At 40.9% G+C, this 16047-nt stretch overlaps 1 protein-coding gene and 1 long non-coding RNA gene across 2 annotated transcripts in view; both read left to right on the top strand.

The window, feature by feature from the left end:
* skap2 (src kinase associated phosphoprotein 2) overlaps positions 1-16047 on the top strand; it is a 362220-nt gene that overhangs the window by 308478 nt on the left and 37695 nt on the right. The gene's annotated exons all lie outside the window — the stretch shown is intronic.
* Positions 26-5448, top strand: LOC132459020 (uncharacterized). The gene is made up of 2 exons (XR_009526076.1): positions 26-125; positions 5088-5448. It is a non-coding gene; the product is annotated as an uncharacterized LOC132459020 (long non-coding RNA).

Raw genomic sequence — 16047 nt, 5'->3', positions numbered from 1 at the left:
AGTGGGAGAGGAGAGAACGGTTGCACGATTGAAAAATATCTAGAAGTAGTTAAAAGTATCTAGAAGTAGTTGGAAAACACCGCGAGCTGACTCAACAGTCCACAGTTGATGTTGCCCGCTCGGCGGTGATTTTAATGTGTCTTTTGAATGTGGGGAGCGTCGAGTGGAGGTGTGTGTGCGTCAGTGCGAACTTGTCGCTAACTGCTAAATTGAAACCTTGTGCGTTAGCCGCTAGTGTAGCGACCAAGGCGAATTAGCATTGAACTCGAGCTAACGCACGAGTTAACTGCTAACACCGTGGGGTAATTCTAAATGTTAAGCTATTAGTCAGGTTCATTATGTTTGGATTTGAACTTCCGTTGGCTTTTTGTGGAGAGTATGAAAACTATACATTTTTGGAAACCTCATAGGATAAGCAATCAGAAAAACAATGTTTCCATTTGCCTCAAGTCCAATATGGCCGCCATCTTGGATTTTACAAAATGGCTGCTGTGAAAAAGGTTTTCGTCAATATCTCAGCTTCTAAATAACCTAGAGCTTTTATTTTGACAGCTAAACTACCATTTTCAGGGCCAATGAATCCAATGGTAACAAAATAAATAAGCTAGAATCAACCTAAAACTTTATTGACTGAAATTTCTAGTTTTAATTTAATGTTTTACAAGTAATCAATCATGAACGTTCCACTAAGTTAATGTCTATTACAGTTTTTTTCAATTGCTTGAACACATTTTGCAAATCTTGGCTCATTGTGTCAAAACTCAACACGCAAGCAAATAAGACACAACACTGAGAAATATACCATTCACATCAATGTCAAATTTAAACTCTTCTAACGAAACCTAACAATCCCTTGTGAAAATGTCACTCTGATGCCAAAATGATAAACACTTGAATATGATACACATATGAATACACTTTCAGATCAGCAGCAACACACTAGTCTACTTTATATAAAACACTGCAGTCTTCCATATTCACTGTTTCAGTTCCACAGAAGGCATGTTTTCACAACAACCAAAAAAATCAAATACTGTATAGGTCTGAATATAAGACAGCCTTTTTTCCCCACGAAATAGGTCCGAAAAAGTCGGGTTGTCTTATATTCGGGGTCTAGTATTCAGAGCGCAGCTTCGCTTCTTCGCCTCTCCCTTTAAATGTCAATACACATTCGCGGCCGCAGGTGGCGCCAGAAATTGGTTCCGGGAAGAAGTAGTCCAGCGTCCTTAACAACCAGACCGTTACCGGTGTTTAAAGACAGGCTGGCCATTTAGAGACAAGTGGCTCAAAAGTGGGTCAGGTCAATCAACAACAGCAGAGGAGCTAGGATGCCAATTTTTAAATAATGGTCGTCAATAAGGCAGAGTCAAGTAACAACTGCCAAGCTGCCAAGAAGTTCGGGGTCACGGAGTGTAACGTAAGAAGATGGCGAGAACCAAAACAACGTCTCAAAGATGCCAACAGTCAGTGCAAATCCTACCGTGTTCCTCAAAGTGGTCGTTTCAGTGAGCAGGAGCAATTGTGTTGCAGAAAGGAGCAAGTGTGTTGCACAATTGCAACTAAACTACAAAGCAGCGCTTTTGTTTAAGGTATGGTTACATGTGTTTAAGGTATAGTAACAACAACTTCAAGTTCTGCTACTTTGGTCTAAGCATGTGTCTATCGTGTTCAAGCAATTGGCAAAAACTGTAAGACCCAACATGCTCCTCATGACAAAAATATTTTTAATGTTTAAGGCAATCAAGGAGTCTTTACATATCATCGTCATCATCAGTTTCATACTTGTTCTGTGTGTCCCTCATCCTTCTGACACGCACTGCCGCACTAACAAAGATCGGTGCAGGATAAGTTATTTTTCTCTTTTGCATTGACAGCTAACCATCTCAATGATGGCCTTCGGAGTTGGAAGGGCATCTGTCATGGTTGGTTTCAGCTGGCTTTCGTACTCCTTGTGGTAGCCATTCTGCAGGGGATCCATATGAGAATCTTGCAGAGCAATGCTGGCCGGTCCCCACAGAGCACAAAGGGTAGGAGGTAGCTGATTTCTGCGATATGCTTGCAGAAGAGATGCCATCGTAGTTCGGAGATGGTTTTGATGTAGATGCCTTTGGGGAGTAGGCTGCACAGACGAAGTTAGCCAGAGTGCCCAACATTCATTCATTCTGGACACGTCGGCAGCCCAAACAATGCCAATGCTAGACAGAGGTTCTTCTTGGTCACACCAGAACCCTCCCGTATTGCAAAACAGAGTCAGTTTGACTTGGAACCTGACCAAACCAGAGAGCATCATGACCTTTGGCCAAGTGCTGTCAAGAAGATGCATGATGTTATTCACAAGATCAAGGCAGCCATACGGAAATATGGAAAGATCTTGAATGCAGATGTGACTGGTCAAAAGGAATATGAAGACTAATTTTCAGAGCGAATTAATGGAGATGTCAGCTTATTGGCACCAGACAAAAAGATGTTCATGTCTGCAAACAAGAAAATCAGAGTAAAACTCAAGAGACAAGAATGTGGATCTAAAGGAGACCAAGGACTTATATGGCAGCCTGATGGTACTGGCCAGGTCCAGCAGAGACATCAACCAGAAAGAGGCCATTGGGTACTACGAATTCACTGTGACACCAAGAGCCCTTTTTGCTCCAGATGGTACAATCCTGCCATGCCTGGACAAATCAAAGTTTATCCCCCTCCTTAACAAGTTCACTACAGAAGAAACTCCACAGGAAGATCAGCAGCCAGAAAATGGGATGGACACCACCAGAGCCGGCGCTGGCCGTTAAGGCGTCCTAGGCGACTCAAATTCAACTTGCGCCCTGGATAGGTCTTCCGAGAGGGGGGGGGGGTTGTCGCATTGTCCTGCTTACTGCGGTGACGGTTTCGGGGCGCCCTGGCAATTGCTCCCGCGCTTGACTAATTAAGGCCGCCATCAGGTCGCCTAGGCGGTCGCCTAGGTTGCCTATGCCGAGCGCCGGCCCTGGAGACCACACCAGATGCTCCAAGTCGCAAGATAGCCCTGGTAGATGCAATGGTTCTGCAGAAAATGGCCAAGAAACCAGCTACCATAGTGACAGTCAAACATCTCAGTGAATGCTTCAACGACAGGCTGATGTCCCTCACACGAGATTATGATGAAATCATCCTTGTGTTTGACACGTGCAGGGATGATTCTCTGAAGAGTGCTACCAGGGATAAAAGAAGGCAAGGAAGAGCACCAATCCAGCATCAGGTCTGAGTTGACACAAACATAAAACACATCCCAATGAGCAGGTTCCTTTTACATGACAAGACGAAGGCTGACCTGACCAACTATCTTGCTGCAAAGACTTTAGAGTACAACAGTACATCCAAAAGACCATCACCTCTTCATCAGGGCTTACCAGGAGCAACAAAGACTTGGTGTTCCAGGACAACAATCATGAAGAAGCAGACACACTGTTGATCTACCAGGCTGTGCTGGCATCACAGCGAAACCCACCGGATGCAAAGATGGTTTTCTTCTCCCCAGACACAGATATTGGTCATAGCAAACTATGACCTCATGCTGAGGAACACGTCCATTTCCATGGCCTCTGGGGTTATGGGGATAGAGCCAATATGGAGAGCAATAGGGTCAGAAAGAGCAAAGGCTTGGCCAGCCTTCCATGCGTTCACTGGCACTGACAACACTGGAAGGTTCTCACGTATAGGCAAAGCAACCTGGCTGCAAGTCTACATAAAGGCAGATAAAGATGTAATCAGTTCACTGCAGATGCTTTCAACAGAGGAAGAAGTGACCAAAACTATGTTGGCCACTCTGGCTAGCTTCGTCTGTGCAGCCTACTCCCCCAAAGGCATCTACATCAAGACCATCTCCGAATTAGGATGGCATCTCTTCTGCAAGCATATGGCAGAAAGTGATAAGCTACCTCCTACCCTTGGAGCTCTGAGACAACATGTCCTGAGGTCCATATCCAAGCCAGAGTGTGGGGACAGGCCAGCTTTGCTCTGCAAGATTCTCAGATGGATCCCCTGCAGAATGGCTACCGCATGATACCAAGAAGTTGATAATAAGTTGAAAAAAAAAATTACATAATGGTACCAGAAGTTAAAGTCCTTTCTCTCCCCTTATTCCTGTTCCTTGGCTCTACTGGTCCCCAGAGGTCAAACTCTAATGTAACTGTACATCTGTACTGTCTGATAGCCAGCTGAAACCAACGATGACAGATGCCCTTCCAGCTCCAAAAGCCATCATTGAGATGGTTAGCTGTCAATGCAAAAGAGACTGTTCTTCTGCCAGATGTTCTTGCAGAAAAAACAACTTATCCTGCACCGATCTATGCCAGTGCGGCAGTGCGTGTCAGAAGGATGAGGACACACAGAATAAGTATGAAACTGATGATGACGATGATAGTGATGATAGGTAAAGACTCCTTGATTGCCTTAAACATTAAAGACATTTCTGTTATGAGGAGCATGTTGGCTCTTAATGGACATTAACTTAGTGGAACGTTCATGATTGATCACTTGTAAAACATTAAATAAAACTACAAATTTTAGTCAATTAAGTTTTAGGTTGAATCTAGCTAATTTATTTTGTTACCATTGGATTCCTTGGCCCTGAAAATGGTAGTTCAGCTCTCAAAATAAAAGCTCTAGGTTATTTAGAAGCTGAGATATTGACAAAAACACTTCAAGGCAGCCATTTTGTAAAATCCAAGATGGCGGGCATATAGGTATCAGGGCAAATGGAAACATTATTTTTCTGATTGCTTACACAATAAAGTTTCCAAAAATGTATAGTTTTGATACTCTCCACAAAATGCTGGCGACATTACATAGTGAACCGGACTATATTGTGTGCATTGTATGGAAGGAGAGAAAAAGGGGGATTCATTATTTAATTCGGACAATTGATGCTAAAAGGCTATTTTGAGTTATTTGAGTTTTTATTTCATTCACTGGTAAAGTGAGACCTATGTGGATAATATATTTTTGTTAATTGATTTAAATTAATATATAGGTCATATTTATGTTATTTATTTTAACTGAAACAATGGCCTGTTGTAATTTACTGAGATGTATGAATGTGGCCTGTTCTACAGGTCAGGTTTTTGTGAAGGATTTGAATTGGTGACGCTCGATGTCGAGGGGACATCAGCAACACCGGTAGTCAACGATAGATAGGAGACCAGCACTGGATAGCCACCAGGCAGCTTCCAGACATCCGCTGGAGATAACCAGATGGCGAGCCGGAACTAAGGAACAGAGTCAACTGAACTACCTCCCAAACCTGCGGAGTGGTAGGAAACACAAAGATCAAAGGGCCCCAACGATATAAACTGAGCTCATATCAAGGAAGAGAAGACCATAAAGACATTTCTTTATATTTCTATTTTATTTTGCGCGCATTTTATTATTTTCCATGTTGAAAATTGTTGTTAACAATACAGTTCTGAAACTATGTTTTGTGTGAGTGTGGTCAATGTTGATGTTCCATCCTGGGCTCCATGAGCGTTAACCTAGAATCCTGGTAACTGGTCCAACTTCGAATTGAAACCGAAACCCAAAAATACCTGTAACCTCATAAGGCAAAGAGGGGTTACAAACACCTATGTAAAGAAAGAAAACAAAAAAAACTCAGTTGTTTTTGAAGCACCCAAATACACATGGTGTACCGTGTTCAGACACCTTGGACTGAAATTCATTTTGTAGTGCTCTTCCTGTGCCGCCTGGCAGAAGAAAGGGGATGACGATCCCGCTGCTGGGTTGTTAACCGTTCCATGCCCTCCCCCTCCCACACACACACACACACTTACCTCTGAAGGAACTCCAGTGTTGACCTCAACTGCACTGGATAGTGGATGTTCAGGCAGTAGTAGCTGGCGAACATTACGTTGATGGCGGCGATGAATTGGGTGATGTTGTCATTGACGATCTTGCCATCAATGCTCAGCATGAATCTATTGGCACTGTAGCAGGAGGCTCCTGTAAAGATTTAAATATCAGGCATTACAGGTTTGTTAGTAGTGAAGGGTCACCGCTCATCTGTTGAGAATGTGTAGGATTCACCGGAGACTTCTACATAATAGGAGAGAATCTGCACCTTTAAGGTCTTGTACAGCTATTTTGCACAAGAAAAGACCTGAAGTGTGCAGATCATCTCCTTTTTTATATTACAGTTGTGTTCAAAGCCACAGCTGGGGAAAAATAAACAAAACAAAAACAGAAAAAACTCACTTACCACACACAATGATGCATGGTGTCGCGGGCAAGCAGTCCACCTGAACGTCAGCTGCCTGGTTGGTTTCTTCAGTGTAGTGGAACAGGGTTGCCTCGTCTTCATTGAAGTAGGAGAGCAGCAAAAGCAGCATATCCTTCAAGTCATCCGAGCAGCCCTCCAACTGCCCTCTCTGGAACTTCAGCTTGGTCAATGTCTCAAAGACTCGCCTGGTCTTGTTTGCACAAACAGTTGACATGAAGTTTAGGAGCCGTTTTCCTTTTTTCCCCACAATTCTCAGGAATGTCTCTGTTAGTGGCTGTCCAGTTAGCTCCTGGTAGTGGGAAGAAATCCCAATTTCGTGAAACAAAAAAGGCCACTGTTCTCTCAGCGTTTGAAGCGCTGTTCCACTGTTAATTGCCTTGCGCTGTGAATAGTATGTAGTATCAACTCCTTCACCTCGTCTGGGTTGAAAGTGCCTTGTTCCCACAGAATCCTAATTTTTTCTCTTTTTTCATTTTGGCTTCCCAGGTTTTCTGAGATTGGCATGAACTTCATGTCCCACTTAACACAGCCGTAGGTATCTTGGACGGACGCTTTCAATATTGCTGGGACCTTGTCTGTATCAGATTCGTCTGACGCTGGTTTGCGTTTTTGTATTCTTGGGGTTGAATGGCGCTTTTTGTTGTCTATACGGGCTTGAAGCTGTTTGACAACACTGTGGTATCCGGTCCCCACGACTTCCCCTTCGATAACATCCTTTAATGATTGAGGATACTTGCCAACTTACTTTTTGGCTATTTCTGTGGAAGCTTGCTTTGTAGGAGACGGACACACCTTCATCATCTCTGTTGCAACGATTCTGATCATTTCTCTTCTTAAACTCGGTACAGGTCTCTTGCCTCTCTCGAGACATTGGATCAGAGCCTCTGGAAATTTCTCAGTACGAACTTCAAAACGGTCAACCCAATCGGCATTGAGCAGGTTGCTAGGTGATGGACAAGGTGACACGGAGGAGCGAGAGGAGGTAGGAGAGGTGAGAAGGGATGATGAAGTTGAAGGGTTAACATCTGGCTGGCTTTGGGTTCCAGGGCCCTGAGCTGGCCCTGCCCCCAAAAAAATAGGCTTATATAAAGCTGTGTCCAAATTCAAGCAGAGAATTCCAAGCAATCTCAGTTCACACACATTTTTCTTTCAACTATGCACTACAAACAAACTACATGCCACAGTGCTGTATCCCAGCAACAGCTGCAGTCAGGTCACATGAGATTAAACTGATCAAACAACCAAACTGACATCTTTGGTTATGTAAAGGGATTTCAATTGAGTTGTACTTACATGTTTGCTTCCAAGAAGCTACAAGTTTTCTGGCTTGTATTGGTCGTAAAACAGACAGGAGATCAGCCTCTTGGACAAACTGGAAATCATCAATGGTCCCCACTCCCAGAGACTGCAGTGTCTCCTCCACAATATTCAGGATGGATCCAGGGAGGTCCGGTAGAACACTTGAAATTGAACTTCTGATGTCGTCTCGATCGTCCATTTCTAATAGTAGAAAAAAGATCAGTTTTAGTGAATAGTTCAAGTTTCAATTAGGCCTATTGTGCCAACACACCATGTTTCAATGGAACAAATTGGTATCCATCTTTCCAGTAAGAAGGTAATGGATAAAAATCAGCCAAGTCGTAAATGTTAAGACAGCACATCTCTTCCTGTTCTTAACTGAGTACATGTGGAAATGAGGTAAAAACACAGTCCTGTATTTTGTCACTACAAAATAAATTCTCTAATTTCTTAGCAAAATAATCCCAAATTCAACAAAGTTCACAGAATCTTTTCCAAACACAAGGAACTGTCCTTTTTTGTACAATGTACCCTTGTAGGACATCTCAACTGCAACCTTTGTGTCCGTCTCAGTAAAGCCAAACTCCCTGACAGCATCCTGGATAACTCCACTGTAAAGTGCTACATAGAATGGAGAACTGTCTTTGACCTGCAGAATAGCCTGGCCGAGGGAATCTGCTAAAATAAGCCTGCAGCATTTGGTGTCTTTGAGAGAGTGTCAAGCAGAGGTTTTTGAAATTCTTCAGATTCCTTGCACATCTCTTAAAATAACTGTGCTTACTCTCAAACCTCATCGTCCAAAGTCTAATCAAGGGCCCAAATTTCAGAGTAAGTGCTGGATAATGGCGTACATAGTGATGCTTTGGTCTCAGTGTTCTGCTTGGAAAGAGAGATTTTCTTGACTCCAAATACTCTGGAATGAGAACGTCAAGAAATGCAACCTGTGAGACAGATATTTTCGGAGCACAGACCATGTCCACAATATCCTTCAGCTGCAGAGTCAACTGCCAAACATCATCATCTGTGTCTTTCACTCTGTCACCTATCAGAAGAGGCAAAAGCCTGAGAAAATTCCAGTTCTGTATCGCCTGTCCTGACAGCTTTTTTGCAAGAGGTTTGACTTTGCTTGGCTTTGTAGAAGCATCAGACGAAAAGTACTTAATCTGACAAATGCGTCGATTGAGAGTAGAATAAGAGAACCATTTCTTTTGCTTTATGAAATATTTCAGATAAAGCGCCATGTCATATGCCAAAATGCCTTCAAAGATGTCATGTGCCAGACATGGAGGCAGTCCTGGCTGACAAACATGGAAGTGGTGTAAAGAATTGAAGACTGAATCAAACTTCACGCCTTCAGGAGCATCTTCATTTTGAAGGCGCTCAAGAGCAGAATTGTACTTCTCAATTGTGCGCAATGGTCCACATATATTTGGATTGTCACTCTGAAATTCATTCCGGGTAACAAGACAATACCGACAAAAGTACTTTGACGAACTGAAATTTTCGGTCAAGCCACCGATACAATGGGACCCCAAATTGTCACCAGCAATACAATATAGTGTTCCACGTACAGTTCCATTTGTCGTCAAGATTCCAGTCTCCTCTAACTCTTTGAGGTCACTCATCAACTCATCAGATCACTGAAAAGCTTTGAATGCCCAAATGTTTTGAAGTCATTTTCTCTGCACAGTAGAACAAGTGACATATGGTCAGTGTCAGACCTCACATGTAGTGGTAAATTGGCAACAGACATATAAACAGCAAGCACTTTATGCTTCGCCTTTGCGGACCCCAGCGGATTACTGACCTCAAATGAGTCTTGGTAAAGCACAAGTTTTAAACTGGATGGATTGTTCTTGAAAAACTTGCTCTGTTTAAATAAGCTACCATCACTAATGTCACTCAAAACCCCCATCTCTGACTGTTCCTGTCACATGTGCACTCTGATCTAGCCAAAGCTTAGATTCTAGGAAATGTCTCAGAGTGTCTTTGATGGGAACATAGTATGCAAATCTGTCTTTTCCATTTTCATCTCTTCCTAAGAGCAATTTCTTTGGCTCCACATAATGGATTTTTTTTTTGAAAGTCTCAGTTCTTGAATATACAGTCCTCATTGGCCCCGTGTGACATTAGTAAAGAGATCAGACTCTTTGACAGAATCACAAGCTTTAGCTATGTCATCAGAGAGCGATGTGTCATTTTGTAGTAAAGAACGAAGTCTGCTCAAAGTATATGCCTGACCTAACTCGTGAATGTTAACCATCTCCTCAACAATACTTTGAATGGTCGAAGCAGGAAGCAGAAACTTTCCCTGCAATTTCAAATAAAACAAACTCACATTTCTCAAATACAGATCACCAAAATCTCCTGATGTATCCATATCCTCATCCTCTCTCCCCTCCGTCTCCATCACATTTCCAATCTCTGTAACTTCAGTTGTAGCTACGCCTACCGCTGACTCTAATGACTGCCTTGGTAAGTCCCTGTATATGTCATTAATTGTGCTGTCTGTAATGTCCATGTTTTCGTGAAATGTGAGATGTAAGTGAAGATTTGATTTTAAAAACACTTAAACATCCACTCACCGGACAGCATACTTGGTGTCCTTCCTCCAGGTGCTTTTTCTGATGACCCAAAAGGTCCTTGATGGTTTGGCATTGGTGGCTGCACAAGGCAACTGGGCACCTGTAAACACCAACGACAGCACCAACATGATCAGATTCAGGCACATTGTGTTTGCGGTAGAAGTGTGTTTTAAATGCACCATACCTGACAAATGTCTTAGTGCAACCAGAGCCATAACATTTAAACAAACAATGTGGCTCATTTCTATGAAGTTTGCAATGGATAACATAACCCCTTAGTGTTTTTAACGATTTCCCACAGAAATTACACTGCCACATTTCTAGCTAGTTGTTGTACCAAATATGAAACTTAAGATTTTTCTGTAGTACCCATTGGACTTCAACATTCATTATGCAACAATAGGATACACACTAGTACAATATATAATAAACTATTTTTTTTATCATGAACCAAATGTGTGTAAAGTAAATGCCTGGCCTTACTGAACACTTATGCAGCTTCAACAACATTCAAATCCTTACAACACCCAATGCATGCATGTGGACTGAGAGCCTGTGCATGCACTACTCAAGCGAAATTTAGCAGGTAGCCCATGGGCTGCTTTGCAACAAAATACAACTTCACACTGCTGCAGCCCAAGATAAAAATAAATATTACCTTAACAGAAAGAGCGGTAAAAAGGAATTATCTGCTATCAATTTTAATAATGAATCAAATCTGTACAAAGTATGCCTGACTAGCTTAGCTACACCGGCTTCGAAACTGAAAATTACACGTGCACGTTGCCTGACAAACGCCACACCAGTGTGCAAATACTACTCAAGTAAAGCGAATTTCACACGTAGCATGGGACACGTGGGGCTGCTTGGGGTTTCCCAGGCTAGTATGGCAAAATGCCCGCGCTAATGAGAAAAAAACGAAGTCTGTAGCACTACAATGTCCACACACCACTACACCTTACTTAACGCCTGTGTTGCATTTCATCATCAACAAGATTGAAATCATTAACAAAACATAAGAAAGGCACATGGACGTGCTGACTTTGACCTTTGAAAACTGCAAAGATGAGGAACGTCTCTCTCATACAGGTGACTTCTGATTCAGCTGGATTGAAAGGGATCCGTCTTCGCCGTCTTCTTTTTTATATAGGGAGGGGTGGGATTTTGAGGGTAGATTGCCACCTTCTGTGCAGGAGGTACAGACTGTACAGACTAGGCCTACGATTAAATACCATACAATACCATACGATTAAATACCATACTGTACAGACGGTACAGACTGTAGGCCTACGATTAAATACCATAGGCCTGACTATGGTAATAATGCAGAAAATAGATAAAAGAATAAGGGGAAATACTAAAGATAGAAGGAAAACAAATTATATGAATTGGGCTAGTATTTCTCAGGAATCTAAAGCAAAGCTAAATCTAAGGTCACTGAATTTGTAATCCCTGCTAGGCCTATTGCACCAAGTCATATGTTCCAGACTGGACATAGGACTATTGCACTGTCTAAGTCACTCTGAAAATGTGGTCATGTTTAAATGTGGTCGATAGTGTTTGAGTGTGGTCGCTAGTGTTTACATGTGGTCGATAGTGTTTAAATGTGGTCGATAGTGTGTAGGTGTGGGCGAGAGTGTTTAAATGTGGTCGATGGTGTTTGGATGTGGTCGATAGTGTTTAAATGTGGTCGATAGTGTTTAATTGTGGTCGATAGTGTTTAATTGTGGTCGATAGGGTTTACATGTTTAAATGTGGTCGATAGTGTTTATATATGGTCGATAGGGTTTACATGTGGTCGATAGGGTTTACATGTGGTCCATAGTGTTTAAATGTGGTCCATAGTGTTTAAATGTGGGCGATAGTGTTTAAATGTGGTCGATAGGGTTTACGTGTGGTCCATAGTGTTTAAATGTGGGTGATAGTGTTTAAATGTGGGCGATAGTGTTTACATGTGGTCCATAGGGTTTACATGTGGTCCATAGTGTTTACATGTGGTCGATAGTGTTTAAATGTGGTCGATAGTGTTTACATGTGGTCGATATTGTTTAAATGTGATCGACAGTGTTTAAATATGGTCGATAGTGTTTAAATATGTTCTTTTCCCTCACTCTCCACCTCATCCCTAACTCTCCACCTCAAGCTGGTGTGTAGTGAGCGTTCTGGCACCGATTGGCTGCCGTGCATCACCCAAGTGGGTGCTACATATTGGTGGTGGTTAGTGAGGTCCCCCCTTCACTTTAGGCGTCTTTGAGTGTTATTAATTATTCTTCTTCTTCATGTTTAACCTCTGTTTTCCTTTTATTCCTAGTCTGTTTTACATAGTTTTGAATGATGACTATATGCTCTGTAAGGTGACCTTGGGTGTCTTGAAAGGCGCCTCTAAATTAAATGTATTATTATTATTATTATTATTATTATTGTTGGAATTGTGGGCTATTGATTCTCAGCACTTGCGCACGGTAACACGGGACAATATTTTGGTCAGTAGAATCCACACAGACCAACTTTATGCACCTTGTGGGTTAAATGTACATTGTTTGTTGATTTTTTTTATCTGTGGAAAGGCTGATGCCTAAATTAATTATACAGTAATGTGCTGTTTTTAATATTACAATCTATTACCATTTCCATTTCAGTTTTTCACCCTGTATTTCACATACTAAAATAGTAAAATATATCATTGACAGCACGTTTTTGATTTAAGGTATTTACACTGTGAATAATACAGTAATGTGCTATTTTTAATATGACTGTCCAATGCTGTCACCATTTCAGCTTTTCACCATATATTTCACGTGTTAAAACAATTAAAAACAACATTTTTGACCGTTTTTTTATTTATGGTAATTCTGTGTTTATTCTACAACAATAAACGTTTTCTAGCTTTACAGTTTTTTTCTGTTGCCTGTTTCTGTTTTCACTGTAATTTTCACGGACATTTTTAACAGTGTAGCCTAGGCCTATGTCTTATTTTTATTATGCAAACAAACTCAAAATACTCTTGCAAACCATTGCTGTTTTATTGAAACTGGTCAGCGATACACAAACAACACATAGCCAACAAATGCAGAGATGACCAAATCATTAATTAATATTCGGGCGATTCGGTTGACATTGTGGCTGCGCGTCATAGCTTCGTCACACAGGCTACATCCCAGAATTGCGCCTTTTCCAGTCATTGCAGGATCACTTTCAACAGGTATGTAGCCTATTTCCTGCATGTTTAATATGCATTTAATATGCATTGTTATATAAACGTTGTCTCAGACTTTTCTCGTGTTAGCTAGAGCCATTATCTCTAATTAGTTAATTTAGCTGGGGTTATCAAAAAGGGTGCCTATTTTTAGACAGCCAGCATTATAGTTGAACTATGTGCGCAATGCGTCGCGTTCATCTGTGTTTGTGCAAATACCGGATGTGTAGGCTATTACATGAGCGCCATGTACATTAGGGATGGAGTGCATGCATTAGGGATAAGTGAAGTGGAATAGTGGCCTGGATTTTACACGAATCACGCACGCACATTCACTGGAAAAAGGTTTTTAAGCCGTACATCATCTGATTATTATTTTGTAATTCAATTCAAACAAACATTTTTTGTTTTATTTTTAAAATAACTTTTTTTTATTTCAAAATACTGTGAAATATAGATATTTTTAATTAGGAGCTCAATTAAGAAATATCCATTTTGACAAATGTAAAATTTGAAGGTTGTGTATTCAACTGATTAATAATTTTGTCATTCAATCCAAATAAACATTTTTTGTTTTCTTCCTAAAACACTTATATTTGATTAGGAGCTCAATTTAGAAATATTTGTTTAGACAAATGTACAATTTCAAGGTTATGTACAATCCTGCGCATGCACATTAAATACAAAGACGCTTACGACTACTGGACCAAACCGCAGTGTTGCCAACTTAGCGATTTTGTCGCTATATTCAGCTACTTTTCAGACCCCTTTGGCGACTTTTTTTCAAAACACCAACAAGCGACAAATCTAGCTCCTTTTTCAGCTGCTATTGGAGACTTTTTGCTTTGAGCACCCGCTGCCTGATCATGTTTTGAAGCTTTTTGGAACATCAGCTGCTTATTCATTCAAGGTAGCACCTACAGCTGAACCTGCAGTAGAGAGCCTTGACCAGAGTGACGATGACTCACTGGTTCTGTAAGCTAGCACAGCCTGTCTGTGTCTGGAGGGAGGTCTGGAGTAGGCCTAACTCTGCCATTTAGATTGTTAATATATATTGTACACAAAAATATGTTATGTTTAAAAATGTTCATGCTTAAATGAGAAACAATTGTTTGATTAAATTTTAATCTTTTTCATTGGATAAAACAAATTATTTCTGATAGATATTTCTTAAATGAGAAACAATTGTTTGATTACATTTTAATCTTTTTGATTGGATAAAACAAATTATTTCTGATAGATATTTCTTAAATGAGAAACAATTGTTGGAGTGAATCAATATTTTTTTGTTTAGGATTTAACATACGATTTAAATGTATTAACTTCATTCAAAGAATAGAATTATACTTGGTGCCAAGTTGTATTATTTAGTTTTTATGAACATAGGAAATATTGTTTGAGGCAAGCTATATATTTGTCATTGGCTCAAGTTATGTAATATAGATGTGAACCATTACCCTAGATTTTTTTAATTGGTTCAACAGAAGGCTTTTTCCAGTGTAGTAGCCTAGGAGCCATTCGGTCGGTACTAGTTCCGCGTTCCTCATCCTTTGGGTCGGATCGCGGGAGGTGACGTTCTGTTATTCTTCTGTGAATCTAAACTCCGTGACCACGCAGACGCTTCGACGCAGTCATGAACCTTGCAAAGAGTACCTGAGACACTCAGGGAGTGAACGCTGATTGGCTAATACCCCCTCAGAAGCATTTATATAGAAATTAGAAGATAAAAAGAACATACCGTGTTATGATACCGTTATCGTCTATGCCTCAAATCATACCTTGATATAAATTGTAGTCCATACTGTACAGCCCTCGTTGTAGCCTACATCTCATCGACACATTGATTCACGGAGTAGTATAACTAAACTTTGAAAGAGATTTGACAACAGAATCCGAGCCCCAATCTGTGAGATTTTGTCAAGAGTCCTATTTATATTATAAACACAAAAGGGAAACGCACATTCCTGGTTGATTGCAACACCAAAGAGCAAGGCATGTTGGTGTGGCCAGAGAGCTGTCTCAACCACAGTGATGTCACTGGTTTGATGGCCTTCCTCCTTTGGGAAGTGCACCCATGTGCTTCAGTCATTCTTGTGTAGAATATAACAAGAATGGTTATTGAGCAATTTGTTGGTCGGACGATTACAATAATGGTGATTTGATTATTTTATTTATACCCTGCATTTTTTTGACTAAGATGTAACTAGTAATCACTATCATACATCTAATTTTTCTTAATGAATGTAGAAATCATTCTAATTATGTTTTTTTGTCTTTGTTACAGATTATTTACAAGATAGCTTTCCAAAAAAGACAAACAAAGGCACTTTTAAGAGCCATTCTCTCTCTCGCTCTCTCTCTCTCACACTTTCTCTTCTTTCTCACACTCACAGACACACACACACACACACACACACACACACACACACACACACACACACACACACACACACACACATACACACACACACACTCCTTTATTTTATCTGTATTGTGTGTCAATTGTCCAGCGATGTTCAAAAACCAGAAGGTTTGTTGTGATGCCGTTGAGATCAGGGACCATATGGCTTCTGAAATCAGTAATGCGCTACTCCTTGAGGCCCGGGTGAGACCAATTTCATCAGCTTACTTCCATTTGTATGAACTTTACCATTGCTGTTGTTTGAGTAATCCAATGTAAAGTATAACTTTACAGTCTGATATTGTATCTGAAAATGTTG

The sequence above is a fragment of the Gadus macrocephalus genome, chromosome 6 (assembly GCF_031168955.1).
Source record: "Gadus macrocephalus chromosome 6, ASM3116895v1".
Taxonomy (NCBI): Eukaryota; Metazoa; Chordata; class Actinopteri; order Gadiformes; family Gadidae; genus Gadus; species Gadus macrocephalus.
The sequence above is the reverse complement of the archived record's forward strand: the minus strand, read 5'-3'. Positions and strand labels throughout refer to the sequence as shown.